This window comes from Camelus ferus, chromosome 5 (genome assembly GCF_009834535.1).
Source record: "Camelus ferus isolate YT-003-E chromosome 5, BCGSAC_Cfer_1.0, whole genome shotgun sequence".
Taxonomy (NCBI): domain Eukaryota; kingdom Metazoa; phylum Chordata; class Mammalia; order Artiodactyla; family Camelidae; genus Camelus; species Camelus ferus.
In genome coordinates this window covers 82,064,949-82,083,753 of record NC_045700.1, presented here as the reverse complement: position 1 = coordinate 82,083,753, position 18,805 = coordinate 82,064,949, and the positions used below count along the sequence as shown (strand labels likewise).

General features: G+C 38.9%; 1 long non-coding RNA gene across 1 annotated transcript in view; it reads right to left on the bottom strand.

Moving 5' to 3' along the window:
• The window catches only part of LOC116663773, a 212,305-nt gene that overhangs the window by 104,488 nt on the left and 89,012 nt on the right, over positions 1 to 18,805 (bottom strand). The gene's annotated exons all lie outside the window — the stretch shown is intronic.

Genomic DNA, 18,805 nt, shown 5'->3' with positions numbered 1-18,805 from the left:
CTCGTATACCATTGCTACCCTATTTTACTCTTATTACTCTCTCATCACAGACTGCACTCACTCTGGCAGTGTGATCACAGTTGAACAATTATTCCATAAAAGAATTATACACAGCAACCTTTCCAGATTCCCCGGAAGACTTTGAAATTGGGAATTGGGTTTCAACCAAAGATGTTGTATGCTGCAATAAACTGAAACCATTAGGGCTATTTGCAAACAAAGTGGATGCGTCTTTGTTAAAATTTGATGTTTATTTTTAATATGGTTGCCTGCCCTTCTCTATTTGAACAGCTCATTACACCTTAAATATAAACCACATGCGCACTAGAGCATTTATGTAATTTTCTGGGGCAAAGAATTTGGGCTGCGATCCAACACTAAAATATATTACTTTAATATTTATTTGCATCTGTTTGGTATTGTCATGACCTATACAAGACTGAATCATTTTGCTTCAAAAAATATAAAAAGGGAAGAAAACTCTGCTCACAGACTACTTCTCGTCAAGTGGATTTGAAAAGCTTCATTTAAGATTCAGTTCCTTTTTTTGCTGATATTAGTATCATAAGCATTGATGAAGAATAATGTAAGGAATGATGGGTTTTGAACAATACGATGGCTGATTTGGTAAGGCTATGTTTTTGGCTTAAACAATAGGATGTTTGATCAAATCAGCCACAGAGAAGGAAATGGTATTGCAAAAGATGAGTTTCTAATTGAGACAGACAATGAACTATGCATTAGAAACAGCTGCAGGGAAACAGATCTCATTGCATTTTTACATGTTAATATGCTGAATTTCCACATTAGACGGTCACAATTTTGAGTCCAAGCACATCCAGGTGTCTTTACATCTGTGTAGTATATTTAGAAAGGAAGAAAAATCAGATGGGAAATATGTTATATTCCTAGTATTCCTTATTTTAGGTTTTTTTTCTTATTAATTTCATTATTGTTAGAAGCTATGCAGATGAGGGCAGCTTTTTTTTTTGGCAATGACATTATTTGTAAGTTTATATGTCATGGCTGACTCTCTTTTCCACGCAAAAGGACATTCACCCTGGTTCCACATTTAACTTTAGGTAGTATATTAAAAGAAGCATTATTTGTCTGTAGAAGGTACTTGCATCAGACAAGGTAATGCTGAGTAACAAATTGACTCCAAATCTCAGTGACTCCACACTGTAAAGGTTTATATGTTGCTGCTATGAATGTTTGTGTTTCCCCCAAATCCAGATGTTGAAGCCCTGATCCCCAATGTGGTGTGAGGTCTTTGGGAGGAAATCAGGTCATGAAGGTGGAGCTCTCATGAACAGGGTTCCTGCCCTTACAGTAAGAGACACAGGAGAGGTGATGTCTCTCTCAACCAGGTGAGGATTCAACAAGAAGATGGTCATCTGCCAACCAAGAATCGGTTCTTCACCAGATACTGAACCTGCTGGAAACCTTGACCTTGAACTTGCCGTCCTCTAGAACTGTGGGAAATAAAGTCTGCGGTGTAAGCCACCAGACTGTGGTGTTTTTTATAGCAGCCCAAGCTAAGATAGTTGCTCGCACTCTGATCCAACTTCAGTCTCCAGGAGACATTGTTCCCAATTGTGGAATTATCGAGGACACTGATTAGATGATACGCCACCATCCTATAACATCACCATGTCAATACATGACATTTGGGACTGGCACAGCAGGGGAAGAGAGCACAGAGAACCCATGGCCACCCTCCATGCCCTAAATCTGAGAGGATCACTTCTACTCACAGGACATTGGCCAGAACTGGTCATACGGTGCCACACCAACTAAAAGAAGCAATCACATAATTGGTGAATATTGTTGTCACTACCATAGAGCTTTTCCCCTCTGTGATCAGAGGGCTAAAATGCCCAAATCCATTATCTCCTTTGACAGGATATATTGTGTTGGGAATCAATGTCATCTCTTTACACATTCCCAAATATTGTGTATCTGTTAAACCCAGTTTTTAACTTGCTATGAAACTATTACTATTTATGAGAAACCCTGATGTGAATTTATATATAATTCATAAAAATCAATTATTTTCCTAATAGATACTTCTCTTGGATTTTGTGGGTTTTTTTTCCAAATTCTTTTAAAACATACATCCAGTGAGCTTTTTGGTGCAAAGAGAGACAAATATTAAAATTAGTGAAAGCACTGATAATTCCTATGAATGGCCTCCAACGATTAGCACTTACTATGAACCATCTTCATAATGTGAAATTATACATGCATTGATATCAACTCTCACTTTGGAAATAATTAATTGAACTCATTCTCTTTACAGAGAGCTGAAAGCAAGTTTTAAAGCAGCATTTATCAGTGCACTTGGTGGGAAGGGATTGACAAATCCCAAAGGCAAGTTTACTACACATTGATCTCAGGAAAGACCTGAGCTCCAGGAGAGATTTGAGGAGTTCTAGGCTGAAATGGAGTGAAATGGGGGAGCATATGGCTGTCTGAAATGTGCCTATGGAAAAGACATGAGAAATAGACCAGTATAACTGGAGGTATTAGCTTGGGCTTAAAGTGTTCCTTAAACAGAAAACATGAAACATGGGATTAATGGGAGAACTGATATTGAAATAGAAAGAACAAAGGGAAGGAAGTAGATGTCGACCTGTCGGACAGAGATACACATGTCACAGCCCAGATAGGAATGGCCACACTCATATCGACACAGGGAAGATGAATTTAGAATCAGGAGTTTGTTTCCATGTCACTTCTTAAGGCAAATGACTAGCTGTTTTAAAGGAAAGGGTTTCCCTGCCTCAGAAATGTTTTAGTGCCATTGAAAAAATGTAAACTGTGTTTGAATCTCCATAACCTCTATATTTTATGGCAAGAACCCAGATCCTATTAACAGTTTTCTGTTTCTACACCTGTTATCAAATGACAACATTTTAGTTAAATTGGCAAATGACTCTGTTTCAGAATGCAAGTGTAAATGAACTCTGATTTAGAATCATTTTGCTAATTATCCTTCCATACTGTGGACATGAATAGCTGCTTAGTGTTCTGATACACCCTAAACACACGGATCCCATCTTTGTGCAGTACATTAGAGTAAGTTGTGTACACTTCTACCTCCGCCACAGGAACGTAAGTTTTTCAAGGACAAGATCAACTGTATTCTTCTCTGAATTAGATCAGCATGTATCTGTGCACCTTGAATAAAGACTGTCCTCAATGAATGCTTATCAAATACATTCTACACACAGTCCAAAGGTGAATAAGGATTTGTGTGGTTGATGTACCATGCTGAGTTCTGGTTCAGAATCTCCTGGTGACGGAGAACATTCAACCATCCATATTTGGAAGGGAAAAGAATGCCTCAAGCCAGAGATCATTAAGCAAATTTCTGAGTTTTGTTGGGACCCATTCCTTAGAGATTTCTCACTAAAATGAATATAAAGCACCTACTTGCCCAGATTAACATGATCATTAAATGTTATTTTAAACATTCATAGCTCAGCGCTTGATTCTCTAATGGCTTTTTCATGATGGAAAAGAATGTATACTAAAGGTGAATATTTTCCTTATCAAAAAGTATAAAAGTCACAAATTAGGAAAATCAGCCACAAAAAGGGTACCTATATGATCACCAAAAGAAAAATATTGTTCAAGTTCTGGAATCTAATTTTCAATAATTCCAAACCATCTAAACAAAAATAAGGAAAGACAAGAGACAGCCATGCCTTGTGCTAACAGATTTAGATGGAAACAGGGACACCAGTTAGGAAACTTTCCAATGATCCACTTGCTTGGACCTCAGTGACCACAGCGCACGATCAGAGGTGGGCGGACATGAGATATACTTGAAGGTAAACCCAAGAATATTTTCTCGTGGCTGGAATGTGGGATGTAAGAGAAGGTAGGGAGATGAGACTTTTGACTGAACGAAGCCACCGTTTACTCAGATGGGAAGACTGTAAGCAGATTGGGAGAGTCGATCAGGAATTCAGTTGGAGTAAGTTCAACGTAAGATTTGAGATGGTCCTTTAAGTAGATATGCACACTAGGTAAGTGGATACACTTTACAAAACTATCACTTTAATCATAGTAACCCTAAAAGAGAATCTAATTTTTCAGGTGAATGAAAGCTCAGAGGAATAACATAACCTGTCCAAAGACAACGCAGCCAGGAAGTGTCAAATATTATACATACATAATGTGCAAATATACTTTATATGTGTGAGTTATACACTTCATTTGAGATTCATTTATCATCCAGTGATATCATGCATGCATGTCTTACACACCCAGATAGATGGCAAGGGTCTCAAGAGCAGGAACAAGTCCTTACTCTAGTCCACATCCCAAAGATGGCTAATACACTGCCTTCTCAACTGTACATGCCCACTAACAACCGATTTAGCTCTGAGCAGCTACGCATTGTAGAAAGACAAATTTGAAGGCTGGAGGAAAATATAAACCCACCCCTCTACCCTTGACCCAGGTAGAATTTTCTTGTCACCAACAAAACGCACATGTATCTTAGAAGCAGAGACAGGGAAAATGAGACACTATCTCTATTGCAAAACCTCTCCCTGACCTCTCCCTTCTGGGACCAAAGGTGCTAGCAGCTTCCTGCTGTTACTTGTAAATAGGTCCTTATGAAATTGTCCTCAAATCACTTGGTTTGAGAGTGCTTAGCATTTCCTGCGGGGCCCTGTCTGATTCAGGGAGGATCACGTGGAGAGGTCGGGCCTACAGGAGTTGGGTCTGCAGAGGCACTCTGGGAGGGGATTGGGAAAATATATGCCCTACTCTCATGCTCCTCCCTTCAATCCAAATTCTGTCAGTGCTCCCCATAAACACAACAAGAAGCCAAGGGCAAGGGAGTCTCTTGATGGAGAAAGGCAAGCAAAGTACCTGAAGGGCAAAAGGGAGATATCTCTTCCACCTAGAACCTCATGCAGAAACAGAAAAGCATCCATTTCTACCCCCCACCATTCACCTTCCTTCTCACTCCTCAGCTGAGGTGGGTGCTAGAGGCTAACACATTAACAGAGAATCAGAAAACTAGGCCCTGATCTCCTCATTAACTGAACTTAATCATAGAACTCCCTCATCTGTATAAACTCAAACTTGGGCCTCAGTGTTCCCATCTGTGGTTCTGCAAAATCTGCCCTTTGAGGCTCCATTGCAGAGCTATGTGGCCCAAAACAGTTCTCGAGCACTTGAAGTGTGGCTGGTGCAACTGTAGAACTATAATTTTACTCTTTTAAATTTTTAATTAATTTAAATTAGGTGGCAAAATGTTAATCTTTAAAAATCTTAATTTAAATCATATGGTTGTCTGAAACTTGTGGCTACCGTATCAGACAGCACAGATACAGACTATTCCCATCACTGCAGAAATTTCCATTGGAAGTGTGGCCCCAGAGACTAGGGGGCCAGAATGTGGGGAACAGCTATTACATCCTGGCCCGCTGACTATGCTGTTTAAGGGAATGGCATTCTCCATTCTCCTTCATTCTGCGCCCCATCATCCTTCACTTGAAAATACTTGGAGGAAATTTCTTTAAAGAAAAAACACACACACATCCGTCCTGTCAGCCAGCTTAAATGAAATGTACACGTATAACTGAATCTCTATGAACTTTTCTCCAGTCACATTTTTTCTCCCTCCTTCCCAAGAAGTAACCACCATCTTGACTTGGCGTTTATCATTTCCAGTCATGCTTTTAACTTTTACTATATGTGTACTCATGAACAAAGACAGAATTCTTCAAGTGGGCCAAAGCCTATAACGTGCCCTTCAGATGACTGGATTCCTAACTGGGAGAGAGTTTACATCCTTATAAAACATGGATGTTTCTCTAAACCAGATGACTTTGGAGACATGTTTCCAAGTAGCCTATCATGCCAGAGATTGTAAAGTCTGTCTCTGGAGGAAACAGCAAACTTGTACTTATTTAAACTCACATATGAAGATCATTTTGAGGTAGGGCAGAGGAGTGGCAGGGCGTATCTTTAAGCAAGGAACACGACTGTCTTCACAAGCAAAATAAATGCAAAGAACTGAGGAAATCAATAGGCACACGATCAAATGCTCAGTATCACTAATTATCAGAGAAATGCAAATCAAAACTACAATTAGGTATCACCTCACACCAGTCAAAATGGCCATCAGTAAAAAGTCCACAAACGATAAATGCTGGAGAGGCTGTGGAGAAAAGGGGATCCTCCTACACTGCTGGTAATAATGAAGTTTCGTGAAGCCACTGTGGAAAATAGTATGGAGATTCCTCGAAAAACTAAAAATAGGCTTACCACATGATCCAGCAATCCCACTCCTGGGCATATATCCAGAGGGAACTCTCATTTGAAAAGATACATGCACCCCAATATTCGTAGCAGCACTATTTACAATAGCCAAAACATGGAAGCAACATAAATGGCCATCAACAGATGACTGGATAAAGAAATTGTGGTATATTTATACAATGGAATACTACTCGGCCATAAAAAAGAATAAAATAATGCCATTTGCGGCAACATGGATGGACCTGCAGATTGTCATTCTAAGTGAACTAAGCCAGAAAAAGAAAGAAAAATACTATATGATATCATTTATATGTGGAATCTAAAAAAAAAAAAAGCAAAAATGAACTTATTTACAAAACAGAAATAGACTCAGAGACATAGAAAACAAACTCACAATTACCAGAGGGGGGAGTGGGTGGGAAGGGGTAAACTGGGAGCTAGATATTTGCAGATACTAACTACTATATATAAAACAGATAAACAACAAGTTTTTACTGTATAGCACAGGGAATTCTATTCAATATCTTATAATAATGTATAATAAAAAAGAATATGAAAAGGAATATATGTATGTATATGTATGACTGAAACATTACAGTGTACACCAGAAATTGACACCATATTGTAAACTGACTACACTTCAATAAATAAAAATAAAATAAAAATAAAAAGAACTGAGGAAGTCATCCAGTAACTTAGATAAAAGTTGTCCAAAGGCAAACCAATGAAGCTGCCCTGTGTTTTCTGTGGCCATCTGGACTCTTAAAAGGGACTTTCCTCACTCTCCCATCCTACTCCCTCCTCCCCCATGGATTCATTCTCAGCCACCTCAAGTCCTGTCCTTGGGACTCCTCAGATTTCTTCCCCATCTCTGAAAAGCCCCAATAAACCATCTACATGTTCCACTGGGTTCCCCAGAAGCTGATGCTGAGATAAGGATGTCAGTGCATCTGTCCTATTAAGGAAGTACTCCCAGGAGAAGCCACTGAAAGCGTGAGGGATGCAGGCTGTGGATCAGGAAGAAGTCTGATCCCACGGAGGAATTCTGGAGAGTAAGTGACCCCTCAGAATCGTCCCGATCCTATATGAAGCTGGGAGTTGGCCTTCCTAAGTCACAAGCCCAGCCATCATTGGCTAAGTGCCACCTGGGAGTGGGGCGGGAGGTTTGGGCCACTGCAATAAAGACCCATCAAAGCCAGGGGGACAGAAGCACACAGAGGGTCACAGTGACCCCAGGCAGTCAAGGCAGAGCTCGAACCAGACAGACGTGGCAGAACTGACGGACACATCATTGCGTTTCAGTAGCCATCAAATCCTTGAGCTAATGGGATGACTTTAGAATTTCAGAAATGAGCATTTGGAGTTGAGAGATCTTTTCAAATCTGTATAGCTCCCCAAAGCTCCCCAATTCAGACTACAAAATTGACTTTAAACAGGCACTGAATACATCCAGGCTTAACAGGAAACCACCCTGGGCTAGATAGATAAGAATTGCTTTGTTGGCTCATGTTTTTACTTATAACTGCGTGTGATTTCATTTCATTTATCCAGCCAGTATTTGTCCAATTATATCTTGGCCTAACCTTAGTGTTACACTTGATTTTGTACTTTGAGGCCCTTTCCCAGGGACAAAGCAGTAAACTAACAGCCCCATCTCCATGACTCTGTGGATACACTCGAAAGAGGGCAGCTCCGGTCAGACTGGCTTCAGTATTCTTCAAGTGTTACCATAAACTCAGCTTTACTCATGACATCCAGACCCCAGGAACCTAGTAAAATGCCAACTCAATCTGTGTAGAGGATAAACCCTCCCTATGAAATCCAGCGTGCTAAGGAAGGGACCTCAGAGAATAAAAACGAATCGGCAGAATGAGGTCCTCCCCATGTACCATCCCTACCGAAGTGGGGATGTGTGGGCTGGCAGCCTTGGGCAACTGCAAACAAGGGTGAGGCCGGGTGGGAGGATCACAGCAAGTAAGTTGTAACCAAACCCTCCTGGGAATTGTCTGCGTCAATTCCCAAGCTGGTTATGATGGAACGGACATTTTCAACATTCATCAAAAATTGGCCTGTAGTGACGATGCCATCTTATGGAAGTGGGTATACATCTGCCCCCTAAGAAATACTTTGTCAGAGACCCAATAAACATTTCTTGCTATGTCAGAGAAAACAATGCCTCCAGGGACTTGCCACAGAACCTGTTAGTCATAATTCTGTCTACAGTCAGCCCCAGATACTCTCAGCATCATTGGAGCATTGTGTCCTGAGTTGAACTGGGAAGAGACCAGAGGCAAGTGCTTATAAAGCAGCATAAATAACACTGCAGTGGGACGGAGAGGGGAGAAGAGACGGACTAGAAGGTTGAAAAACAAGCTTATCCTCTCCAGGTCCGCTGCCCTATGCTTTATTCTACATTCTTGGAAATATTTTTTGTCTTCATTGTTTTTCATTTTTAACTATGAGTCTTTTCAAACACTGAAAGTGTGCACCCACCATCACTACTAAACCAGTGTCTCTGCTCCTTGTTTCTGGCGTCATTTATTAGAAATACTGGTTAGAATATAATCTTTTTCTCTATGGCCTGTATTTTTTGAATCTTAAGAAATCCTTCCCTATCATAATATTATAAAAATACTTTCCTGTATTTCCTTCTAAATGCTTAACAGTTTTTCTTCTCACATTTTGGTGCTGAATCCATCTGGAATTTATTTCTGTACGTTAGAAAGGGATCTAACTTTATTTTTTCTATATGGGCGGTATCTTTTTTTTTTTTTGGAATAGTCTATCCTTCCTCCACTGATTTGTAATGCCACTCGTGTTGTACACCCTGTCTGTTACTGGGGCTTCTTTTTCTGTTCCTGATCTATTTCTGTGTCATTACCACATTTCTCACATTTCTAGACTTTTTTGTGTCAAGTAAGTCAAATTTTCCCCTACTTTTCTTCTTATGATCCTGATGGCTACTGTGGCTCTTTGCTTTTCCAAAGAAACATTTTGTGATGAGTTTGTGAAATCCTATTGTCAATTTGGTTGGCGTTTCATTGTAATTGTGGATCAATGTGACCAAGAATTGCTGTCCTTACAGTATTGACTCTATCTCTAAAGAAACAAGGTATACTTTTTTCTATTTACTCAGTTTTTCTTTCATTTTTTTTCAACTATTAGACTTTAGAATAATAATTTTCTCCATCTTTTGTTAGATTTATTCATAGGCAAATTTTTTTGGATGTTGTTGCTGTTGTTAATGGTACTTTCTTTTCAATTTATGTTTCCTATTTATTCGGTGTTCATACATAGAGCACCATTGTTTTTGTATGTATTGAGCATGTAACTGGTATCCTCACTGAGATCTTTTATCAGCTCAAATAGTCTGTAGAAACATTTTGTCTCCTAGACAATAATATAAGAAATTATTCCTTTCCAATATTTATTTTTGACTTTTCATATCTTACCACAGTACCTAGGACCCATTGGTCAATGCAGAATAAAGATAATGATAATAAGCATACTTTTCTTCTCTTGCCTGTAATAGGATATGGCCCAAAATTCTCCATTAACAAGGATATTTGCTAAAGATTAAGATAGGCGCCCTTTATCAAGTTGAGGAATGTCATGTCTACTCATAGTATACAAAGAGGATTTCCTAATAAACACAGGTTGAATTTTATCAAATGCTTTTTTTATTAATTCATTGGGAAAATCATAAAGTTTTTCTCCTTTAGAGTGTTATTGTGTTGTATTATAATGACAGATTTGTTGAGGTTAAAATCTTCTTGTATTCATTGGATAAAACCTTCTTTGTTGTGATGACTAATTTTTGACATACACTGTTGGATTTAATTCATCAGATTTTATTTGTTATTTTTGTATTTACATTCTTAAGTAAGATTTGGTCTCTATTTTTTCTTGTATTGTTCTTTACTATTTTTGTAATAAAGTAATATTAGCCTCTTGGACGAGTCATGGAGTTTTTCCTCTTTTTCTGTTTTCTGCAAGAGTTTATGTAATTATTAATTTTCTTGATATTTTGGTAAAAATCACCTGAAAACCAGCTGGGCCTAATAGTTTTGGGTCTAGAAACTTTAGTACAAATTTGGTGTCTTTCATATTTACAGATTTATTTAAGCTCCCCATTTTTTCTTTAGTTAATTATGGAAAATTGTATTCTCCATTTGGTTTACATTTTCTAATTTATTATCATAAAGTCATTCTATTTTATTATCTTATGATTTCTTTAATCTCTAATTATATCTTTATTTTTCCTATTAATATCATTTATTAATGTAATATAATGTAGTCTTTGTTCTGTCTCTCATATTGGTTTTGTTTATTGTTATTTTCATCTATCATTAGTCCTTCAAAGAACCAAGTTTTGGTTTTATTGACATTCCTTTACATGCCTTTGCTCTAATGTATTATTTCCTATTCTTAGGTTAAAGTCCCTTCATTCTACTTTCTTTATGTTTATTCTGTTTTTGTTTTTCCCCTAACTCTTTATTTGGGATTGGATCACTAATTTTTTGTCTTTCTTCTTCTCTCATATGGGCACTTAATGCTGCACATTTACCTCTGAGTGTTGCTTTAGCTGCATCCCACTAGCTTTTATGTGCAGGGTTTTCACTGCCATTTAGTTCTCAATATTTCCACATTTTCTGATTTCTAATTTTATCTTTTGCTCACAAATTACTTAGAACTGTGTTGTTTTTCTTTTGTTTCCAAACATAGAGGAAAGAGGATTGATTTTCTTTAGTTCTATTTTTATTTCATGTGAATAGAGTAAATAGGCTATGAAATGACTTTTTGACATTTGTGACCTGGTATGTGATCAATTTTCATAAAAGTTCCATACATACTTCTGAAGAATGTGGATTCTTAAATATAGAATGGCAGTTCCATACATATTGCCCATTACATCAAGCTTGTTAACTGCATTGTCTGAAATTCTCTATCTTGCCTAAAAGGTACTTGCTAAACTTATTAGTCCTAACTCTCTTTTTTTTTAATCTATTGAAATCATATGTGTTATGGTGTATGCCAAATTATACTTGTAATTCTGCTGACTTCCAGTTTATATACCAACCTCAAGCACCGAAATTGGTTCATATACTTAACAATTTATTACTGCTGGCAAGTACATGAAAATTGCCCTTTCTTTCTTGTAAACTCAACTACATATTTTGTAATATTTTAAAATATTTTATCTAACTTTTCTAAGTGTTTCTACCAAAAGGTTTTTCAAGGTTTATTTGCTTAATTGTTGAATTTGCCACACTTCCAGAAGCAGAATATAATTGGAGGGAAAGAAAGAAGGAAGGAAGGGAGGGAGGGATGGGGAGAAAGGAAGGAAAAAAGACAAAGATAAAGATATTCTGAAAGACGGGTAGGTTTCTGCATATTCCTCTGGGTTATCCTTTGTCTAGGTATTTTAAAAATCCCAGTGTCAGCCTACAGGGAGGAGGATGTATCTGTGAGTAAGGTGGCTCCCTGTTCACTTTATGTCACCTTCCCTCTCTGTGCTGGAACAGAGAGCCATCCCCACATAGGAGTGGTGGGGGAACAATTTCTATCACACAATAAGAGCACATCTTGGAGACCATCTCCTGTGACTTCTAACCTAATTAGCTCATGTTTGAGGCTTTCAAGGAAAAAACACTCCTAGGAGGCTTCTGCTGAGTTTTTCTTTCCAGGTGTACTAATTATAATACCAACAATCACATAATCAACCTCTTGGGTTGTGAGGAAAAACAGGGGTGTGAGTGGCTAATTGCAAATGCAAGTGGTCCATCGCTTGTGCAATCAGCAGACCTCCAGCATATTAAACTTGGTGCCCATAGGATAAATATTACAAGTGACAGAGGCTGTCCTTTTAAAACTTGACTTCACAAATTCGCTTGCAATTTTCTCAAACTCTTCAACCCTTTGCAACTCTCTTTTATAAAGCACAAACAATAAAAAAAAAATCACTGTTGTTGGCATACTTAATGATTTCATTCTTTCTACTTTCCAAGCTGTGCCCATTGGGTCCTCCAAACCAGAAGCTTTAAAATGAAAATGAACTGGTAACCAATAAAGTTTGTATCTAGTTGTAATATTTTAATGCTATAATGCAATTCAATTATATCTTTCAAGCAAGTAAGAGCTGTTTTCGGTGTCGTTTGCTAAATTTATTGCACTCAATCTAAAATGGAAAACAGTAGTTAGCTGTAAACACTGAGCTAATGGTGTTCTTTCTATTCTAGATCTAATGAGGCTCAAACTTTCACAATGGGAAATAATTTAACAACAATATTTATATAGATGATGAGTCTGGTTCTCTGACCCATATGGTGATGTATAGCAATGCTGCAAAGTAGATATCATCCAGATGGACACTGAAGCTCCAGCCCCATTCATTCCATTTCTCCATTTGAAACTGACAAACGGAGAAAGCAAGGCTGGTTTATTTTTTAAACTGACCCCAACAGTCCTTAGATTAGTTCATCAGTTTTGACCTCCTCTAAAAGAACCTTCGGAAGATACCTCCAGGATATCATTTTCCAAAAGTCAACTAACATGCCAATGTTTAATTGGGTTCTAAAAATTAGTGAGGTGAGCTAGGATTTGTGATCAGAACATTTGCATATAAGTCTGGGCTCTCCCGTGTGACTTTGACAAAGGACTAAGCTTCATAAAGCCTTCGTTTCTACATCTGTAAAATGAGGAGAGTAATTCAGAGCCTTATTCTCCTGAAAGGATGAGTGCTTTGTAAATTCTAAAGTACCAGAAAGAATAAGTTGCTATTTTTGTTATTTATGGGGATTATTTAGCACTGAAACAAATCACAGATTGCTAGGAGACCATGCTTCAGTTCTGCGATCATGTGTTTACGATGAACTTTTGGCCTATGACTTACTTTGAATCTCTGGCTAATGATTCCAACAGCCACATGTGAAGGGTCCTCTTTGGCGTGGTCTGTGGGTATGTTTTCCTCATATTTTCCGCAGATGTTTCAGCTGAGTGTCAGAGTCAGGCCTCTTAGAGCCAGCCACGTGGGAATAGCTGTCATTTTACATGAGCTCCCTAACAACCTGCTTTCTTTTCCTACCCAACTGCAATTTCCAGATAAAATTCAGAGCTTCAGCTAGAGAGAGGTGTCTTGACCAAAGGCAAAAATGCATTAAATAGTCCACTAAGGACCCCGCTCATCTGTCCTGTCTTATCATGGGGCCCAACTTTTATTTTGAACTGAAGGCATCTTTGACTTATACTGTCCCTAGCAGTTTCATGAGATCAAATTTATCAAACATATCCCAGATGATTGGGGCTGACGGTTCAAATGTTAGTTTTAGGAATCAGTGTCTAAAATAACTTCCTTTAACTTCATAAAATTACAATTTATTTATTCAATTTCTGACCTTTTCATCTTTACTACCACACCCGTAAAACCTTTAAGCTCTACTATGAGAAATAAACATCCCTTAATAAACTAAGTCAGGGACTAAGGACTTAACGCCTTTCAGGGGTGGTCACATAAGAGATCAATGCTTAACACCAAAGGGATGAACTGTGAGTGCTTCAGGCTCGGGTAACACAAGAAGCATCTTCCCCCTTACTGCCCCTGGAATCCCACCAGGTAGGATCGGAAGCCTGTTTTTACCTGTGCCACCAGGACCTGGGCCCAAGACAAGTCCACCAGCACATCAAATTCTTCCTCTAGTGAAAACGCATGTCATGTGTCAAGATAGCCTTTGGGAAATCACATGATAGAATACAAAAACAATATGATGAATTCATTTTCATATATTCATCCCTATATCCTACTTTTTGTCCAAATATTAGCTTGTAAACATCTCAGAATGATGCTAGTCTGGTTTTATAATTTTTATAAAATAATCTACTAAATCAGTGATCCTGTCCTAGCTCCCAACACAAACCCATGCTCTGATAAACTCAAAAGAGTTTATGGCTGTTAATCCCGTGTCTCCAATTGCCCTTTGATATTTCTGTAGTGATTCTCCATCTACGTCTGGAAAAATCACCCATTTTATTGTGCTCACCGACACCTGATCAATTTACAGAATCACTTACTAACCAAGTACATCCCATTTTAGTTATTTCCTTCAAAGCTCACTTACTTTCAGCATAATAGGATGGTGCATAAGGAGAAAATAGCTTTCTTCTTTTTTCTTTCTTACTTCTTCTGTTGTGAAGCAATAGGCTAGAAATAAAGAGAGATTTACCTTATTGCCCTGTGTGAGAGGCTGGCTGATGTTAATACTTTGAAATGTTTCAAAGAAGGCAGTGACCAAATGTCCAAGTTGTCAATTGCCCAGCACACTCAGTGAGCACTGATCTGGGATTAGAGATGGATCACATACAGTCTACAAAACACAGGGCACAGGAGACGCTTCCTCTTCTCAGGCAGGGACCGGTTCTGAGGGCATGTGGCCAAGCTGAAGTTCAGCACAGACCAGCATCAGTGAGCGAGTGCTCTCGGAAGGTACTTGGGAAGGATACGTTCTCAGAAGCCATGGGCAGAGGCATCTAGCCTGCTAGCATCATCAGATGAAAACCTAGTTGTCAGCAGAGGGCTGAAAGGAACTTCCAGAGTCCAAATTCAGGGAAGATAGGAAACAAATAAGAGAAGACTGGGCTCCTGAGTTTATGAGCTGCGGTTCTAAAGAAAATGACAGAAAAATATCCAGTCACCAGCAGCAGTGTCCATCTCGTCCAGAGGGCATGGGAGAGCTTGCTAATCTCAGGAACAGGTAAAACTGGGGTTTGGTTCAACTATGGCTCCTTTGGAGAGACAGGAAAGAGATCTGCCTTTAAGTTTCCAAAAATTCTTTGAATTCTATGAATTCTCTCTTACTTCCTCCCAAGTGAGAGCTGCCCCAGTGATCTCTCTCCCCAGACTCCCCCGGCTCTCCCTTGATTGTCTCCTTTGCTCTATTTACTTTCACTACGCTTCTTTTCCCCACTGTCAAAGGTGCTCAGATTCCCCAAGCACATCTTCTCCATTGCTTGTCTAGAAAAGTGAGCTTAACTCGGTTAACTCTCTTAACTCACTTCATTACATTCTCATAAAAACAAAGGCTTGTGTGACCTTGACAAAATGAAATACCAACTAGTTGGCCAAAACCTACTGTCTCTCAATTACCCCTTTAGGAACAATTTATTCTGCCATGGTGTACATCTTTTTAAGAAACTTTCTTTCATTTATTCATTCACTCACTGACTTACTCATGGTCTCAAAAATTCATCTGACAAATATTAAGTTTTTATTTGCAGAGGAACTGGGTTAGATGTTGAAAAAAATAAAATGATCAAGACACTGTGCCCATCTTTAGAAGGTCACAGTCCTTTGGGGAAGACAGACATTTAAATAAATTCCAGCTGAGTGCTATGTAAATACATACAGAATTATATGGAAGCATTAAAAAAAAAAAGAGCAATGATTTGCCTGAACAGACAGGGGAGGTTTCAAAACAAAAAGTATATTTGACATGGTTCTTCAGGAGGATAAGTAGAAATTCATTAATCAGACAAAGGAAGAAACAAGCAAAAAATCCCCAGTAACAACTATCGAGCTTGTACGTGCCAGAAATTATGCTGAGCCCTCTCCATGGATCCAGTGCATCATCTTATTTCATCCACATGATAGCCCCAATGAGGTAGATCTTTTTTTCTTTATCTAACAGATGATGAAATGGGCTCAGAAAAGTAAGTTGCCCAAAGGGCACATCAGACGCAGGGAAACACAGGCAAGGCACTGTGTGTGAAAAAGCAGGAAGAATTGGGGAAATGATCAGTAGTTTATAATGTGCTTACAATGCAATAAGGGAGAAATCCTATGGGGGAAAGTAAAACAAATGAGACAAGGACCATATCTGGAAAAGTTTCATCCAGAATTTGAAATAAATCCATTAGACAGCCTGGAATACTTGAAGAATTTCCCCTTTCTTTCCCCGTTACGTGCATGGCACAGAGAAGAGATGGATGCCTCTGCCCAGGTCCTCTCCTGCTTTCTCCTTGCGCAGCTGATTAATTGCCATTGTAGGCCACGAGGGCCAAAGCACAGACGCCCTGCCTCTCCGGGGTAGATGTGCTTGACTTAAGCTATAATAGCTATTCCTTGGGTAACTCAAGGTTTCCCATGGTTGAAATAGCAGGAAATTCTGACAATGAGGAAGAATTATAGTCCCAGGTATGCCTTCAGCCATGGGAAAAGTTCCCCACTCCTTATGTCCTGTTCAGAAAGGACTTCTGTTGAATGGGGATCATGGTATGGTTCTGGTTCTAAGGAATCCTCTCACCTGAAGTCACTTGGGACACTTCCAAGAGAGGAGAAGCCACCCGATATCCAGAAGCTTAGCTCAGCCCTTTCCCCCATACACGGTGGACTCGCAGTCACTCAAGTGCTGAGCAGAAGGGGTGATCCATCTTCCTGGTGTGCCTCGGCTTTGACTTACAAAAGGCTCTCAGTTGGCTCTTGCCCCAAGTCACATATTTAGACGCTCAGATCCTCCAGCAGAAGGAGAAATTTAGGTCTGCCAAGCAAATACCATGGATTATTCATTGTCTATAAAAATATATTTAAAATCTGCAAATAGAAACAACTTTTAGTTAAATTGAGCCTTTTGAAGGCTCTCCTCCAAATCAGTGATGGAACTGAAGTGAATGCCTACTATGATCTGGGTCGTCAGAGGGCAAGAAGGCTGAGATTAAAACAAGAATAAAACGCAAGCAAACAACTGCACCCCCAGGTAGAAGGTGCAGTGTGACAAGGGAGGTGCAATGCAGTCTGAGAATTCAGACAGAGGGGAGAGCCCCTCTCTTTGCTAAATGTCTTTCTCCCAGAACTCTGTAATAATTAGAAAGCTGAGCTCTGTTTGGATACTGCTTCTGCTTCATCTCCACAAATGGAAGGTATAGAGGTGAAGCAAGTAAATGAATCATCCACAACCTGAAAAGCGTGGGACTGACTATATTCCCAGTGAATGTGGACAAATAAATCTGTTGCCACATTCCCATCACAATAGCTCTGTGCTGATGAACAGGTTGCATTTTACTGGTTCATCAGGTAAAACAGTGCTCAGCCCAGAGGGAAGACTTTGGACTGTTAAGCATTTCTGGGAATCCCCATGTGCTGGCAAGTATATGTGTTTTGTTTTGTTTTGTTTTGTTTTTTGCTTTTATTGAAGTACAGTCAATGACAATGTGTCTATCTCTGGTGTACAGCACAATTTTTTAAAAATCCCTGTCAATCATCTTATGCCAGCTATTTTTTCCCTCTTCTGCTCTGCTTCCTCCCCTGAGTGTTCACTCAGAATCATACAGCTAAGAAGTGGTAGAGTCGAGCCTAGCCATGACTCAAATTCAATTCTGTCTGTCTCTACACCTAATACTCCTATCCAGACTGGATTCTCATTTTCTACCTCCAAGAAAGCATGGATGTTGGTCAAATTAGTGTATTTCTAACAGAAATGACCCAGAAGACATTGACTTATCCCTTTGAGTTTCAGGCCCTAACTTGAATATTCTACTCTTCAACTAGGAAAAGAATATGAAAAGCCAACTTGTAACCAAAACACTATTTCATTCACTCATGCATGTATTACATTCATCTATTTATTCATTTAATTTCTTTCATTAATTCCTTCCAATTTTTTATTCATTCAGCATATATTTATTTTACATCTATGAACCAGACATTGCTTCAAGCTGATCATATACTGGGAAACGGGACAGCCTCACCCCCAATATTCTTGGAGCTACAATAGAACAGAAATTAATGTCCTCCAGAAAGCTTCCTTTCCTTAACCCATCCTGCAGATCACTAGACTCACGTTTCCCCACAGCTCCAAAATCATCAGTGATTTTTCAAAGGCAGCACAGTTCTTTTCCTTATCTTTCAAGGGCCCTGGTGTGATCCTAATCTAACTAGCTATCTCTAAGGCTATTACTGAAATAATCATGCCACTTTCAACATGATGCAGTAGAAAGCCCACTAGACAAGGAGAAAAGAAAAAAGGAGATTTGAATCTCATCTCTGCCACTATTAACTCTGGAAACTTAAACAAATAAGTTAATTTCTTTGAGCCCCAGGTACCTCATGTACTAAATTAGAAGAGGGAATAGATTTCAATTCAACATATTCATTGAACACCTAATATGTATCTGAATTTCACTAGGTACCTCCCAATTTACAAAATTTACTTTATTTAAGCCTCACTTTAATAATGAGCAAACTGTAGGCAAATGATGTTGACTTGAATTAAGTTATATACCGACTAATTCCATAGATTTGGTCTGAACAAAGGTGTCCTGATTCTATTTTAAGATCTGACTTGATGACCACAAAGGACCTTTCCAGCTCAAAAGTCTACTCCTGCCACCATTGCAGTTTTATTTCTATTTCTCATCTACTCAGAACCGACTCTAATTTAGCCAAAGTTGATTTCTCACTGATTCCCAACCATTCTCTCCTTTGCTTATGGACGGAGTCTCCTTTTCCTCCTAACACCCTTTGAATTTC